Genomic DNA, 13,944 nt, shown 5'->3' with positions numbered 1-13,944 from the left:
CAGTGATCATCCCATACGACGTGTTCCCCGACCTTCAATTTCTTGAAAATTGGCTCGCATATCATAGTTAGCCTTGCCACGAACCGACTTATATATTGGATTCTTCCCAGGAAACCTCGAATTTCCTTCTCGGTTTTCGGGTGAGGCATTTCCATTATGGCCTTTATTTTCGATGGGTCCACCTCGATGCCACGGTGGCTAACGATGTGACCCGACGGTTTGCGGATGTGACTCGAATGCGCATTTTTGTGGATTCAACCTCATGTTATACTTGCGCGATCGCTTGAAGAATTTGCGTAGCGTACCAAGGTGGCCATCACGCTCCTTTGACTTGACAATCATGTCGTCGACATAAACCTCGACTTCCTTGTGCATCATATCATGTAGCAATGTTGTCGCGGTCCTCTGGTATGTAGCCCCTGCGTTTATCAACCCAAAAGGCATTACTGTGTAGCAATAGGTTCCCCATTGCGTTCTGAACGCAGTCTTATGCATATCTTCTTTCGCCATCTTGATCGATTATAACCGGCGTATCCATCCATAAAGGATAGTAACGCGTGTTTTGCCGTGTTGTCAACCAGGATGTCGATGTGAGGTAATGGGAAATCGTCCTTCGGACTTGCCTTGTTTAAATCCCGGAAGTCGACACAAACCCGAACTTTACCATCTTTTTTGGGCACTGGTACGACGTTAGCCACCCAGTCCGAGTATTCTGACACCTTGATGAACCCAGCTTTGAGTTGCTTGTCGATTTCTTCTTTGACTTTCAGAGACCAATCTGTATGCATTTTGCGTAGTTTCTGCTTGACCGGCTTATATCCCGGCTTGATTGGGATCCTGTGCTCCGCAATTTCCCTATCAATGCCTGGCATGTCTTTGTAGGACCATGCGAAAACATCTTTGAACTCATGTAACAACCCAATGAACCCTTGTCTCTCGGTGGCACTTAAAGTAGTTCCTATTTTAAGCTCCTGTGGTTCTAAGGTTGTACCTACATTGATGGTTTCGGTATCTTCGATGATCGAAGTTTTCTGTTCGTACTCTTCCAACCCTTTTATCAACTGTAGAGGTGGTTCCATTTCTTCTTCTTCTTCTTCTTCTTCGACCAACTGTTCATCCTTGACCTCAGTCTCAATGTCATTATTAAAACAATCATTTTCAAAATTTGAATTGCAGTGTAAGTAAGACAAGTCGTAAGCAAACTGGTTCATATTATTATTGATTTGAAATTGCGCGAAATGCGCTAACATTTGAGCCAACCGATCGAGCTCGGTGGCGAGATAGGGTATTCGGGACAGCCCCGGAATACCACCATTAGGAAAAGGCGCATAGGAAGGGAAAGCTAGGGAAGGGGTATTTTCAACACCTGACTCCTTAGACTCAATCTTAGGACCTAACTCAGACTCCGACTCAGACTCAGAATCGGTAACATCATCCGGCTTGAACATCTCTCCTTCTCCCGTTGTCAACTTGAAAAGAAGTCCTTTGTTGTCAGTCCACTTGATTGTTTTCCGCCATCCCGTGTTGGTCCTAAGAGGATCCACATCGGTGATGAGGGTAGATGGGTCGAACCGCTCGCTTCTCAGGATCATGCTTACCAAATCTTCGTTTGGTATTGGTGATTTCTTCTCTTCACCGAAAAGAAGACCCATAGCTTTCTCGTCATTTATTGGATCCGGTTTGGTTTCTACTGGCATCACGGTCAGAATGTCTTCAGGGATGTAGTAGCAATCTTGGAATACTTCGATTCCTGGGACCATAAGGTTCTTCTTTGGGTCAAAGATAGGTTCGGGGAAGTCTATGCAAGGGAGTTCTTCCCCAGCTCTCACGAAGTGACCGTTTAGAGTTAGGTGATACGGTCCCATTTTAATATCTCGATCTTCGATCGTTCTTCCCCTCTTTTCCAGCAGATCTTTCCCGGTGGGCTCATATCCAAGCCCGAACGTTACTCCTTTGGCTATTGGTGGTTTCAACTCGAATGTACCCTCCTTTCTAGGGTATAGAGAGAAACCGAAGTATTTCCCAGTCTTGAGAATCACTTCGCAGGCATGGCTTCCCGTGTATTGATCCATATTCTATGCTTCGGAGTTCAGCTCGATCATATTGACAATCTCGAAACCACATGCGTCATTGGTAGCTTCGACCCTTACTTCGGAAGTAATGTCTCCTCCTGCCACAGTAATTGGCGTGGCGTCAATGGTGACGGTTTTGCCATTGAGTGGGACCTTGATTTTTCGATGCAGCGTTGATGTTACGGCCCTCGCAGCATGGATCCAGGGCCTTCCCAACAATAAGTTGAAGGATGAGCATATGTCAATTACTTAGCAACTTATTTTCTTTTCCACTTACCCAGTCTGTACTACTAGGTCGACAAGTCCACTCACTCGACGCACAGTGCCATCGAATGCCCGAACTGTCTGCGTAGTGGGGATGAAGTCATTCTTCTCCAAGCCCAGAATATGCGCCGTTTTCAGAGGGAGTACGTTGACAGCCGATCCGTCGTCAACCAAGGTCATAGGGATATGCTTATTGAGACACACGGTAGCAATATAGAGGGCCAGGTTATGTCGAGGCCCGAACGATGGCAGATCTTCGTCAGAGAATGTCACAACGTTGGTAATCTGAGGCCGATTCTGGGCGATGTGAGTGACCATGTCCGCAGGAGTAGTATTCGACGACACGGTCATGTTCATCAAAGCTTGTAACAAAGCTTGACGATGTTCGAAAGAGCTCAGGATAAGTTGCCAGATAGATACGTCGGCCTTAGTCTTTTGGAGTTGCTTGATGAGGGAAGCCTCGGAGGTCGACCCTTCACCAAGAACTTCGACCACTACCGGCTCTTTGAGAGGTGTCTTGTTCGGGGTATCTTTAGCTTTCTCCACACGATACGGGCGTCCGGATCTAGTCAAATGGTTTGACTCTAGGGCATCTTGCCTCACCTTTAAGATTTCTTCTTGGGTGTGAGGAATTGTCGCACCTTTGACGAGGTAAACATCATCCTCGTCATCAGCCCAAACGCCATTGATTTCATTGCCGCTTTGGAGTATGTAAGGAGTACAATCGACAACAAAATCCCCGAATGTAATCTCGTTTCTCGAGCTTGGTAGGAATTTGGAGCAATCCACGAATATTCTTCCGACGAAAACCCCTTTTAGACGACATGGGCGGATCAAGTGAGAGTAATCGACACTATCTTCGGTAGAGACAAAGTTAGTGTGGTCGCCAAACGGATTGGTGACGTTGTTGGGCTTTATGGCCGGGATTGGGAGCGTTCCGTTTTCAATCATATCTTGAATTTCGTGCTTTAGTCTAAAGCACCTTTCAGTATCGTGTCCCTTCCCTTGATGAAAGGCACAGTAGGCATTTGGTTTATACCATTTGCCTTGTTGTTCAGCAGGTGGATCCGGAGTTGGGCCAATGGGCTTCAACTTTCCTTCGGCCATGAGCCTTTGGAGAGCGTAGGCGTAAGTGCACCCGATATCGGTGAATACCCTCGGAGCTTGGCGCGGAGGCCTTTTTTACTGTCCATCTAAGAGATTGACAGTTTCAACAAAGTGGGCCGCTGCTGGTGCTTTTGCTTTAGATGACGAAGCCCCTTGGTATCCCTTTGGCTTCTCAGCTTCGGCAATTCGGACATCGTCCTCTACCTTTATCCCGATCCTTATCAATTCTTTGAAAGAACCAAAATTTTGGTATTTCAGAGCATTACGGTAAACAGGTCGTAAATTCTTCACGAACTTATCTACCATTTCGACTTCATCAGGCTTCTTAGCTAGTTTTACGCTTTCAGCGCGCCATCTTGCGAGGAATTCAGTAAAGCCCTCTTTTTCCTTCTGTGTCATCACTTCCAAAGTCCTTATGTTGGTTTGAATCTCAACATTGTCAGCATAGTGCTTACAGAACTCCACCGTAATATCTTCGAAAGTGGGGAAGTTCTTGAGGTCAAGATTATAGAACCACGCCTTTGGGTGTTCACCCAGAGATTGGGCGAAAATTTCAGAGAGCATATCAAAGCGGTACTCCCAAAGTGCTAAGTACCCTTTATAGGCCTTAACATGGTGGATCGGATCTTCGGTGCCCTTGAACTTTGGGATGTCGTGAGTACCATGTTCGTGGGCAACTTATCGAATCGGGGCATAGGCCCTAGCATTCTCATAGTGGATGTTCTTCCCCTGGGAGAGTTTCAAACGGTCTTCGATGAACTTGAACCGTTTCTCCAGATCAGTCAGAGGTGGAGGGGAATCTTCACCCAGCTTAGATTCGATTGCATCCATTCGGGTCATCATGAGGTTCACGGCCTCAGTGAGCTTGTTAACAGCATCTTCCATTGCTTGACGTCGGGTTTTTGGCGGCCTTTCTACAAGAAAACCCCGTACTGAGTCAATATTTAAAGTAAGAGCCCCTGCACACTTAAGGACATGACCCCAACTTGACTCAGACAAAAACTCGACTTGAGACTGACTAACCAAAGGTTCGACTCACGGTTGGATTTAGACCTTGATTCATTTTAGACTCGACAAAACGACATGACTCAAACTGTCATAAATCGGTTATAAACCGGACTCGGTGTGGCCAAACCCGTGATTGGACTAACATAGCCCATAGGTTCGGGTGAAACGCCCTAAATGGCCTAGCTTGGGCGTTTTTGTGGACTATCCTAGACCAAAAGGTCGACCAACATGACTCAAGGCCCAAGAGGTGAGCTTGGGTGACCCAACAAGGTCGTGTTCTAGACTCTTAGAACGAAACACACCCGGCCTAACACGGCCATGACCTGGACACGACTTGACGCATTTCATGCTTGGTTGAGGTTCGAGAGGCATTTTGGATTGGTTTTGAAAGATTGATTCGAAAATGAGATTTGAAATGGGCAGCATGCCGGCTATAAAAGCTCATTTTGGGCCGAAAATTCTAGTCCTATTTGGGCAGCATTCCGCGTTTTTAAAACCATGCTATTTTGAAAGTAAGTTGTTCAAAAGTTCGGTTTTGAAAAGGACATGGGAAATTTCGAAAAAGACTCGGGAAAACAAATTGCACATTGTCATTCTCATGTTATAAGGATGTATGCTCCTAGACATCTCTAAGTCTCGGCAAGTCTTCTATAAGAAGGTCTATGCCCTCCATCCTTTTGCGGTCTTATAGAGCAAGGTGTCTTAAGGTAGAGTACCTAGAAGATCGTCCCCACCATCAAGAACCACGCGAGGTGAAGTGGAAGCGAGCAATGTGCAGCTTCCTAGCATAGTGGGACGTCGCCCCCACGCATCACGAAGAAACGCCGGGATGGCCGGGCAAGTCCTTAAGGGTTTATGCATGAATCGTAGCACTATGAGTAATGTTTTACTTTCCAACACTTTCTTTTCAAGTTTCACCTCGGAGGAAAAGACCCTAGAAACAAAGTGTAACTAGTCCTCTTTTCCCCAGTGAGTCGCCAATCGTGGACAAGGCCCTCGGAGGCTGCGTCCGCGGGATCCACACTAAGCATAATCGACTCGAGGTTCTTTCGAATTGAATTAAGACAAATTAGAGTCGCCACCAAGTTTTTTGGGAACTTGGAACCGTTCAAGTCAACTTTACACCTTTCATCGAAAAGCATAAAGCCAATCGACTACGAGTGATTAAAGATAAAGACTTGTACCCTATATCACTCGATTAGAATGACTCTCGTAATCCAATGGTATTTAGACGGATCCACAAACCATAGATCTTGAGTAAGGGGTGAGGGTACGTGTTGGGAAGCCCATAAGGACACCCAACCCCGCCCGTCAATAACGGCCTCTACTAAGTCAAGTATGGATTTCAAACAAGGTCATAGCTACTACGATATATGAAATGCAAACATCGTTTTAACCCTAACATGTGAAGTTTCTATGCCGATTTAGATGCAACTAAACTAACTTTGTCAAAGTTGTAATTTAGCATGTGGGTTGATTGATCTAACAACATACAAAACAAAGCAAACAAGGCTTAAGGGGGAATGGGGGAGCCGTTGGGATCTACCTATTACAAACCAGGCATTTCATGCCGACACAACAATAAATTAAAGATACAACTCGATCTAAATACAATTGCTACATACAACACTATACACGACAACACACACGGCCAATCGGCCTAGAAAAGCGTGCACAAGAGGGGTGGCCCACGGCTTACATGACTCACGGCCTTGGGTCACTCCTCGTGGTGTGTGCTTTCACTTAATCTCATCGAATTAGACATTGGGCTACGCACCAAAGCATGCATTAGCATAAATCGGGCCATGTTGTTTTAAACAACATGCGATTTACTACGCTCTTACATGCATTGGGACACAACCATCTAACCAAACAAAACTAAGGTTTTTGAAAGAGGTTTTGACTCGATAAAGGGAAACTAACTTGAAAATTACAACTCGATGAACAAACGATAAATTACAAGTTATAAAGCGATAAAGAACAAGCGATTCATAAAACGGACGAAACCAGAAGGACCAAAAGACACGGCCAAATCACGGCCAAACCAAACACGGCTACCCTAGGTCCTAGGTCAGGTTCATTAGTTAGATCAAATGATTGCGAAACGAACTCAAAACAAATTAGAAAACAAGTTGAAAACGACGTTGATCGGTTGAGATGATGTCGCGCAAAGGGGCATTCTACACGGCCTAAAAGGGGTCAAGTTAGGTCAAATTCGCTAATTAATTTAACTCATCGAGTGTTAATAAGAAGGTGCTAATCACGCACTCTCATACTAGCGAGAAATTATGTGAAAGAGAGATGCATTCGATTGAATTACAGAATTGTTAGTTGATTTTAAAGCTTATGTCGAAGCCACCTATCGTGTCTAATTAGGTTATTAAATTGATCTAATGTCATCTAAATAAGTTATATGTTAACAATCAGAAGTCATACTAACATGCAACGGGTCCTAAGGTGGGTCGAATTGGCCGAGACAAACAAAGGGTCAAAAACGAGGAGCGAAGTTAGAAATTCGTTTTATTTATGCCCTACCTTGAACACGAGGATATGTAAATGAGACGGGGGTGTACGACCGACTGATGTAGCGGTTTCTTTTCCCATCTCAAGTCAACGCGGGTGTTCATGGTGGTAATTTAACTCATACTCGGACTAAACTAGTTTCATAGTTAATTTAAACGATAAATAAAAAGCGATAAACAAACAAAACAAACTATAAAAGAACAAACATAAAAACGAAATAAAAAAAGGAGAAAGAGGAGGATTTGATGCACCCTCAACCTACATGTATCGTTGACACCGTCTTGGGTCGTAATCGATGGTAGATTTTATCTCGAGAGGCCGTCGTCGACGAAGAAACAAAGCAAACACGCGTTTTTGGCAAATCTGGACAGCAACTTTCAAACAATGATTTCTCCCTCGTTTCACGATGAAAATTCGATTTAAAAGATGTTTTGAAAACTAGAAAGAGAGGAGAACAGAGATCTTAAAGCAACCCCTGCTCGTTTTGAGTTATTGGGCACGAAAAACGAGCACAAACAGAATCGGACAGACAGAACAAACCGCGAAAACAGAGTGTATAACACTGTTTTTCGAGGGATTTCGTGTACTCTCAAGGGCAATTTGGCTCGTAAATCTTTGTCTAATGTGTAGATGGATGTTATATGGTTAATTAGGAACAAGAAACTCGAGTTTTGATGGAGGTTTGAGGGAGGAACGAATTGTTTTTCGAGGAGGACACACAAACAGTTTCAGTTTGTATGTCGGTTTTTGTGGAGGGTTTTTGAGAGGCAATTAGGGTTTGTTTCTGAGGTTTAAAGCTTGTGAGTGATGGTAGGATGTGGGGAGAACTTAGAGGAATGAATGTATGGTGAAGGGGTGGTATTTATAAGGAGTTAAAGTAGGGTAAAAGAGAGGGAGAGGCAGTCGGGCCTGCTCACGCATAGCTGCTGTCCAGCAGCTTTTGTGAGGGTTTGAGAGAGGTTTTCTTGGTGATTAAGCTAGGGTAATATGGGTAGGATACTAGGGTACGGGTTAGGGTTAATGGGTACGGGTTTTGGTGGTATTTGGAGCGGGTTTTGGGCTCGGGATTTGAGCTGCAAAAAACAGGGGGCGCTCGTGTATATGCGGGCTGTTTGGGGGGTGTTTGGGATGGAATTTGGGCCGTGGTTATGGGGGTTCGAACTGGGTTGGATGGGTAGAGGCTTAGGTTGGTTAGTGTACTCGATATTCGTGCCAACTCGTAAAGAAAACGGGCCCAAAAACCGAGCTAAAATCGAGCTCAAAAACATGCTTTTAAAACGAGTTTTCTTCGCTTTTAAAATCGATTTTTCAAATCAATTAACACATTAAAATAAATGATTTTTCAAATCAAATATATTCATAAAATGATTTTTCAAATCAATTATTTATTTTATTTTCAATAAAATAAACTTGGGAAAATAAATTCAAAATAAAATAAAATAAATTGAATTCACCTAAAAAAAACCATAATTTAAATATCATTTAAAATAATAAAATGAACTCACTAAAAAATAATTAATTTAAATATCATTTAAAATAATAAAATGAACTCACTAAAAAACATTAATTTAAATATCATTTAAAATAATAAAATGAACTCACTAAAAAACATTAATTTAAATATCATTTAAATTAATAAAATGAATTCACTTAAAAAAACATTAATTTAAATATCATTTAAATTAATAAAATACTTCATCGACGACGCCCATTCTACATCGTAAAACGAACCCAAATAATGACAATGACAACTAAAGAATACATGTGTCCTATCATCATCGGGTGTTTGTCGGGTTCTCTATAAATTCCAATATCGACGGATACGGGTATCTACAGATTTCCTTGGGTGTTTCCACATATGTTAGGGCATCATCTAGTTTGATCATCTCCGCCTCGAGTACATGAGAGGGGTCACTTATGTATTTGCGCAATTGAGACACGTGAAAGACATTGTGAACTCGGTCCAAGGCCGGGGGTAGTGCTAAACGGTAGGCCACTTCCCCGACTCTATCCAATATTTCATAGGGGCCAATGAACTTTTGGCTCAACTTGCCTCTCTTCCCAAATCTCATGACTCCTCTCATGGGTGAAACTTTGAGTAGCACCTTGTCTCCTATCGCAAATTCAATGTCGCTTCTCCTCAAGTCCGCATAACTCTTTCGCATATCTGATGCCGCTCTCATCTTCTCTCGGATTATACACTTAATCAATCACGTCTTGAATCATTTTAGGCCCCAATAGCACGGCTTCGGTGCTATCATCCTAACATATCGAGCTTCGACATTTTCTCCCACATAAAGCTTCAAATGATGCCATGTGATGCGTGAATTTTATATAAGGTTTTTACCTCATTTTTACACGCATTTCTGTGTCATTTACATGGCATCTAGCTACAAATGCCCCCGAATAGTCTACTTTGATTTGTCTTGTGTAAATTGTAAGTACAGACCAGAAAGGAGCAAAATCGAGCCTAAACTTGTCCTATTCGCATGCATTTTGGAGAATAAGGAATCGGAGCCCGTAATCTTTCACTTAGAGATGCGTGAAGTAGCCTCGGAAGGTGCCTAGGAGTCCATACGTGCTAATATTGTTGGAGCTTGTGTCCTCCAGTTAGTGCGGATAACGTCATTGCACATGCACTTGTACGGACAAGTGGGAGCTTGTTGGGGTTGGTGTCCTTAACAGTTAGTGCAAGGACTTATAAACCTCTAAAAGGATCAAAGGGCATACTTTTGGTATTATTATCAGTTGATCCACGTTTATCAATAACGGTTGGCTTGCTAGATAAGTTTGACGTTATTGTCATACAGATGGCGGTGATCAACTGGTCCCTAAAAGTCACACCTACAGGATACGTTCGAGAGATGTGACGATATGAAAATACTGTCATGTAGATGCCAAAATTGACTAACCAGTTAGTCCGAGTTATTTGACTAGTAATTAGTCAAATATGTGATGTTGAGATATTATATTTAATACGGATTAAATATCATGGGCTAAGGCGAATTAACCAGTTAATTCGTGAAATTAAATATAAACGATTTATATTTAATTAAATGCATATTGAATATAATTATACAATACTGTTTTTGTCGGACACGAATTAATAATTCAGCTAACCCGTATTATTAGCTGATGCCTTAATTTCCGATAACCGATAACAGTTTATAATCAGACCGCGTCATATACATTTAGCCATTACGGTTCGGACTACGAGTCAAATAGAAGAGGAAATGGAAAAGCCCATTTCCTCCCCATGGACTCGGCTTGGCCGAATTAGGAGAACAAAAAGGAGAGCCTCCTCCTTGATGTTGGAACCTAATCGTCATTAGTGAAAAGAATTAGGGTTTCAGAGATTAATTTTCTCTCTGAAACTGGGATCTCTCATCCAGTGAAAAACTCACATCAGTTCTCCCAATATTGCAAGGCAATCGGAGAACACTGTTCTAGCACAAGGGCATATCTCGGACAAGTCTTGGGTGCAACTATTAGGAGGGAATCTCGTTTGATTTCTGTTCTTTACGCCGTTCATCAAGGACCCGAGGTTATTTCTTGTTCCTTATCGTTTCTATTATGTTTTTCGTTTTATGACTATATTCACATGTAAATTTTACGTTATAGTCCTACAATTAAAGGGGTAGTATACGGATATTAACCCACAAATATAGCTCGATCGACCAGTTTTGCTACACTATATGGTCGATCGAATGCTTTATCCATCAAGAATCACTCGATCGAGCTTTGTTGTTACTCGATCGAGATAGCTGTTACATGGAGTGTTCGATCGAACTCCATCTTCATTCGATCGAAAGGATTTTTAAGCCTTGTCCTCGATCGAGTGGTTTCATTTCACTCGATCGAGGGACTTTGTGTTTTATGCGAGTTTTATACTATTTTCGAGTTTGGGCTTTGTATTTAGATATAAGTTATGACGGCAGTATGAAACAGCTCTTCCTCTCTCCCTTCCTTCGACACTTCCTCTCTACTCTCTAGACTTTTGCTCTTGAACCCTAACTACGGATTATTATTGCTTGTAATCGGTACTCTTACTCTACTCTTGATCTATATTCAATTATTTGTTTTATTACCTGTTCTTCCCTTTAATCTTTATTATTGTTTATCTCTTTCATACCTTTGCTATGTTATCTTTCTGCGGTTTATGTATTGTTAGTACTCGTTTAATGACTATGCTTAGCTAATTCTCCCTTGCTAAGACATAGGGAAACCATGATTTTAAGGAAATTGTGAGTTAAGTGATTAGGCCCGATGCATATTTGATCTATGTTGTTAATCGTTACATATAACCGTTCTTGTCTGTTTGAGTCGACGTAAATAGGTAATAAATCATGGCACACCTTGACCTAGATCGGAAGATTGGAAAGGGTAAGACCTGTAGCGAACATTAGGGCACTTTAGTGAGGGCGGAAGCTAAGCTATTAGTGTTTTAGGATGAATTGAGATCGGAAGGAGATATTCATTGCCCCGTAGATCGAACTTGCATTGACCTGAGACCATATATTACATTTCTTGAGAATCATGGTGAACCGACTGTCTTAACTGCTTTCTCTCTGCTTGTTTACTTTCTACTCTCTTGCTTTATTTCTCTCCTTTGACCTTATTAGATCAGAATAAACAATCAAAAACCCCCAGGAACTGGTTACCTTGACGGACTTAGTTGAGCCGATATTTTCCCATCTCCCTGTGGAGATCGACCCTACTTACCACTGACTTCTGTTAGTAGTAATAGGTATTTATTTTTGGTACCTGACGACGGTATCAAATTTTGGCGCCGTTGCCGGGGAGGTGGCGTAATTTTGTTGCTTATATTAAGTTTGTCTCTCGTCTCAAGGAATTTATTCCTTGAGATTGATCTCATATTTTTCCAAGTGCTTAATTAGTTTTTGCAGGAAACCTGTTCTAGAAGAGAACATTGTCAAACCTGCCTTGCTGTAGACTATATTTGCTAAGATGCCGAACATCGCCAGTCATTCAGAACCTACGGTGGATTCCCTTCCTAAAGGTTTCTTGTTACCCACTTCAGATTCGGGGACCTTTGGGATCCACCCATCTTATATACAACTGGTTGAGAGAAATCTCTTCAGGGGGATACCTGGCGAAGACCCTTGCAAGCACATAGAGCTCTTTTTACATCTTTGCTCCACCATTCCTTTAATTTCTTTGGGGTGACGCATGATAGGGTTAAGGGAGTTCTTTTCCCTTTTTCTTTGGTGATGATGCCGAGAGTGGTTGAGAGATTTGGACAGGGAAGGAAGTCGATTATTCTTGATGGAATTCCCTTGCTCTAGCCTTTTACAGACGATATTTCCCACCACAGCGCACTAATGCGTTGAGAGGCCAAATTACTGCATTTGAGCAATTACCTACTGAAGATTTGAATGGGGCTTAGACTAGGTTCAAGAGACTCGTCCGATCTGTACCTCATCATGGGTTTAAGCGTTGGTTCTTATGTACCCAATTCTACAATGGGTTATATCCTGACCAGGAAGCTATTCTTGATGATGCGGCCAAGGGGAGGTTCCAGAAAAATGTTGAAGATGATCAAGGATGACACCTTATTGAATAAATGGCCATCCACGTTGCCGAATATGGAAATCCTCGAGGAAGTAGGTACGTAAATGAGTTGGTGGTAGTTGAGGTGAAAAGTCATAGTGGAAGGTTATTAGGCAGTCCAGAGATTTTACAAACTACGGGTGTGCATGAACAAGTTTGTGCCATAACTGAGCAGGAGGTAGTTTGTGGTAGATGCGGTATGGAGGGAGATGACCCTATTACTTGTATGGCGGATGTAGAGCGCTTCCGTGCCTATCAAAAGTTCAAGCAAGGAGTTCCATTCTCTAAGCTATATGAAGATTTGACAACAACAAGTACCTCTAGCCCTTCTAAACCAATGCCTCAACCGATTGATTCAGCCTCTACAAATGGAGAGCTCGCAGAATTGAAGTCTCTAGTGCTAAACTTAACACTACAGTTCGGCCAGAAGTCCGATAAAAATGACAATGCTATAGTAGAGCTGCGAGATCAAGTTGCGCGTCTTTCATTTGCACAAAGTCAAGTGAATCACTCACCTCCATGCGACCCGGTCAATGTCATAAATCTCTGAAGCGGTCTTACTTATGATGGACCGAAAATGCCGGAAGACGGGGTTGTGACAGCTGATGAGACCCCGGATATTGATTTTGAGGAGTTAAGTGACGATGTCCCTGCTGAACATCATCCTGCAACTCGATCGAGTGATCTTTTAACTCGATCGAGTGATTCATCCTCTCCTAGTACTCGATCGAACACAATCCCTGCTCGATCGAGAAGTGCCCCAATTGAAGAATTCGATCGAGGAGTTAATTCCTCTCGATCGAGTAACTTGGCAGAAAATACAGTTCGATCAAGTGATTCAGAACCTCGATCGAAATATGCTGAAATTAAAGAACTCGATCGAGAGGTGAACATTCCTCGATCGAGCACTTTGCCTGAAGAAACTGTTCGATCGAGTGGGATTAGTGCTCGATCGAACACCAGTCCCAGCGGAAGTTCAGTTTCTAAGTCTAATTCCGCTACCATGTCATCTCCCCTGCTGTGGAGGTGCCACGCTCTGATAAAGGTAAAAAAAAGGTCGCGAGCCCGCTTATCGCTACCAGGGTTCCTTATCCGGGACGTCTGAAGGATGCTAAGGTCGAGCGATAGTATGGTAAGTTTGTGGACGTGGTCAAGAATTTCCAGGTAACCGTCCCTTTTACTGAACTTATTACCCAGGTACCTACTTACGCAAAATTTATGAAAGACATTTTGACGCGTAAGAGGGAGCTTAGTGAATTCGAGACTGTTGCATTTATGGAAGAGTCTAGTAATTTACTTCTTAACAAAGCTCCACCAAAAATGAAAGACCCGGGTAGTTTCTCTATTACATGTACCATAGAGAATGAAGTGATAGACAAGGCTCTTTGTGATTTAGGAG

The sequence above is a fragment of the Silene latifolia genome, chromosome 7 (genome assembly GCF_048544455.1).
Source record: "Silene latifolia isolate original U9 population chromosome 7, ASM4854445v1, whole genome shotgun sequence".
NCBI classification, from domain to species: domain Eukaryota; kingdom Viridiplantae; phylum Streptophyta; class Magnoliopsida; order Caryophyllales; family Caryophyllaceae; genus Silene; species Silene latifolia.
Note: the sequence above shows the minus strand (reverse complement) of the source record.